We start from the raw sequence: 4,118 nt of genomic DNA on the forward strand, positions 1-4,118 counted from the left end.
TGGCCTTTCTCTACACAAAGGATAAACAGGCTGAGAAAGAAATTAGGGAAACAACACCCTTCACAATAGTCACAAATAATATAAAATACCTTATATTATTTGCATGACTCTAACTAAGGAAGTGAAAGATCTGTGTGATAAGAACTTCAAGTCTCTGAAGAAAGAAATCAAAGAAGATCTCAGAAAATGGAAAGATATCCCATGCTCATGGAATGACAGGATTAATATAGTAAACATCTTGCCAAAAGCAATCTACAGATTCAATTCAATCTCCAGCAAAATTTCAACACAGTTCTTTACACAATTAGAAAGGGCAATTTGCAAATTCATCTAGAATAACAAAAAAACCTATGATAGCAAAAATTATTCTCAACAATAAAAGAATCTCTTGGGGAATCACCATGCCTGACCTCAAGCTGTACTACACAGTAATTGTGATAAAAACTGCATGGTACTGGTACAATGACAGACAGGTAGATCAATGGAATAGAACTGACGATCCAGAAATGAACCCACACATCGATGTTACTTGATCTTTGACAAGGGAGCTAAAACCATGGAGTGTAAAAAAGACAGCATTTTCAACAAATGGTTCTGGTACAACTGGAAATTATCATGTAGAAGAATGTGAATTGATCCATTCTTGTTTCCTTGTACTAAGGTCAAGTCTAAGAGGATCAAGGAACTCCACATAAAACCAGAGACACTGAAATTTATAGAGAAGAAAGTGGGGAAAAGCCTGGAAGATGTGCACACAGGGGGGAAATTCCTGAATAGAACAGCAATGGCTTGTGCTGTAAGATCAAGAATTGACAAATGGGACCTCATAGAATTGCAAAGCTTCTGTAAGGCAAAAGATAATGTCAATATGACAAAAAAAGGCCACCAACAGATTGGAAAAGTTTCTTTATCAATCCTAAATCCAATAGGGGACTAATATCCAATATACACAAAGAACTCAAGAAGCTGGACTCCAGAAAATCAAATAGACCTATTAAAAAAGTGGGGTACAGAATTAAACAAAGAATTCTCAACTGAGTTATACTGAAGAGCTAAGAAGCACCTGAAAAAATGTTCAACATCCTTAATCATCAGGGAAATGCAAATCAGAACAATCCTGAGATTCCACCTCACACCTATCAGAATGGCTAAGATCAAAAATTCAGGTGACAGCAGATACAGGCGAGAATGTGGAGAAAGAGGAACACTCCTCTATTGCTGGTGTAATTGCAAGCTAGTACAACCACTCTGGAAATCAGTTTGGCAGTTTCTCAGAAAATTAGACATAGTACTACCAGATGATCCAGCAATACCTCTCCTGAGCATATACGCAGAAGATGTTCCAACTTGTAATAAGGACACATGCTCCACTATGTTCATAGCAGCCTTATTTATAATAGTCAGAAGCTGGAAAGAACCCAGATGTCCCTCAACAGAAGAATAGAAACAGAAAATGTGGTACATTTACACAATGGAGTACTACTCAGCTATTAAAAACAATGAATTTATGAAATTCTTAGGCAAATGGAGGGATCTGGAGGATATCATCCTGAGTGAAGTAACCCAATCACAAAAAAACACACATGATGTGCACTCACTGATAAGTGGATATTAGCCTAGAAACTTAGAATACCCAAGATACAATTTACAAAACACATGNAACTCAAGAAGAAGGAAGACCAAAGTGTAAATNCTTCANTNNTTCTTAGAANGGTGAACAAAATTCCCATGGAAGGAGCTACAGAAACATAATTCAGAGCAAAGCCTGAAGGAATGACCATCCAGAGACTGCTCCACTTGAGGATCCACCTCATAAACAACCACCAAACCCAGTCACTAAGGATAAACCAACAAGAGCCTGCTGACAGGATCCTGATATAGCTGTCTCCTGCAAGGCTCTGCCAGTGTCTGGCAAATACAGAAGTGGATGCTCTCAGTCATCCATTGGATGGAGCACAAGGTCCCGAATGAAGGAACCCAAGAAATACCCAGGGAACTGAAGGCGTCTGAAGCCCCATAGGAGGAGCATCAATATGAACTCACCAGTACCCCCAGAGCTCCTCAGAACTATACCAGCAATCAAAGAACACACATGGTGGAACTTGTGGCTCTAGCTGTATATGTAGCAGAGGATGGCCTAGTCAGTCATTCATGGGCAGAGAGGCCCTTGGTCCTGTGAAGGCTCTATGTCAAAGTAAAGGGGAATATCAGGACCAAGCATGGGAGTGTGTGGGTTATGAAGCAGGGGGAAGGTGGAGGAGGATAGGGGATTTTTGGAGGGGAAACTAGGAAAGAGAATAACATTTAAAGTGTAAATAAAGAAAACATCTAATAGAAAAAAGGAAAAAAAAGAAAATGTCTTACATTTATACAATCTAGTATTACTTAGCTATTAAAAGATTACATTGTGAAATTGGCAGGAAAATGCATGCAATTAGCAGAAAAAAAAATCATCCTGAGTTAGGTAACAGATCCAGAAAGACAAATATGGTATGTATTCTGTAAAAGTAACTTTTATTTGCCAAATGTAATTATTGTCTCCAAGGCTTACTACCTCAGTCTTCTAACCTAGGCCTAGACCTGAAAGTTTCTAGTCTCTGTACTGCCTTATCTAGGCCTAGAATATTTTCAGCCTCTGCAACTTACTGCTTAGATCTCACCCTTTCCAGTTCTTTCTGAGCTCTGGCTGGCTGGTTCAACTCAGGTGTTCTGCCTCCAATCTCCTCTCCACGCTGACTGATTCAAACTGGTTTCTTTCTGCTTCTCACTGAATTGCCCTGCTTGAACTCATACTAACTTTAGCAGTATGTTCTAATCATTGGATTCCTTCCATTCTCTGGTTCACTCTGTCCTCAACTGGGTCTACTGTGTTCTCTCTCTGCAACCTGTTTCTCTATATCTGCCCTGGTAAAACTGTTCTCTCTCTGTCTCTGTCTCTCTCTGAAGGGATATATATGTGTATATATATATATATATATATATATATATATATATATATATATGCAGAATATATATATATATATTCTGCACTTCTCTCTTTTTCCTCTTTGTTCTTATTCTTATGCAAATTGGGAGGCAACATTTGGAAGGCAATGTATAAACCCAGTGCAGTGGAAACTTCCTGGAATTTATGAGGGTGACCCTATTGAGAACTCCTAGTAATGGAGCATACAGAGTCTGAACTGAACATCTTTTGTAGCTAGGCAAGGCTTCCAGTGATAGAACTCAGTTGCATTCAGTTATTGGCCACAGAGGTTCCATGAAGATTTCCAAACAACTCTCTCTGAGGCCAGGACAGGGGAGGGGAGCTTTGTCTAAAAACTGACAACGACATTCTAATGTTGAGGACAACATCTACATAGCTCACTGAATGTAGAGACGTTGAGCTGGTGCCTGCATGGAGCCTTCACTTCAATGTTCTAGTCTCTTTGCATGGAAAGGTACTCTGCAGGCTAGAGAAAGAGTATCCTGTACACCAACTCAGGCACAAGATCCTCCACCTACAGTCTATCCTGCCTGCAAGTTGTGCTGGGGAAATGTTGGTATAGAACTATGGGAGTGGCCATCAAATGTTTATTCATTCTACTAGAGGTATCCCTACATTGCCAGGATGCCCAGGAACTGGAGACTATGTAGCCAAGAGACTTAGTGTAGAACCAAATACAACTGGCAACAAAACAAAACCCAATAAAAGTTATTTCTAATGATGTTTTGCTATACTCATATGTGGTGCCTTATTAAGTTGTCATCAGAAAGGCTTCCTGTAGGCATAATTTTTTGCAATCTACTTTTTATAAGAGTTCACCCTCTCCTCTAGCCCACCACCCAGCAGAAGTAGTGGAAGAGAAAAGTTATTAGAGTACAGGGGAAGTAGATTTCCTCAGCAATAGTTCCTTGGGGGCAAGCTTGAACTTCTTGAGCAACAATTCAGTCCTAGAGCAAGCACCAAATATAACTTAGCAGCTGCAGACCAGTCCTTTAGCCAGGCAGACACCAGACTTGAACAGACAGCTACAGTCCAGTCCTTTCAGCAAGCAGACAGAATGCAGCTATATGTTGGGAGCTATTAAGACAACTCTTTTTTTTTTTTTGTTGTTGTTTTTTTTTTTTTTTTTTTT

The sequence above is a fragment of the Mus caroli genome, chromosome 13 (genome assembly GCF_900094665.2).
Source record: "Mus caroli chromosome 13, CAROLI_EIJ_v1.1, whole genome shotgun sequence".
Classification (NCBI taxonomy): Eukaryota; Metazoa; Chordata; class Mammalia; order Rodentia; family Muridae; genus Mus; species Mus caroli.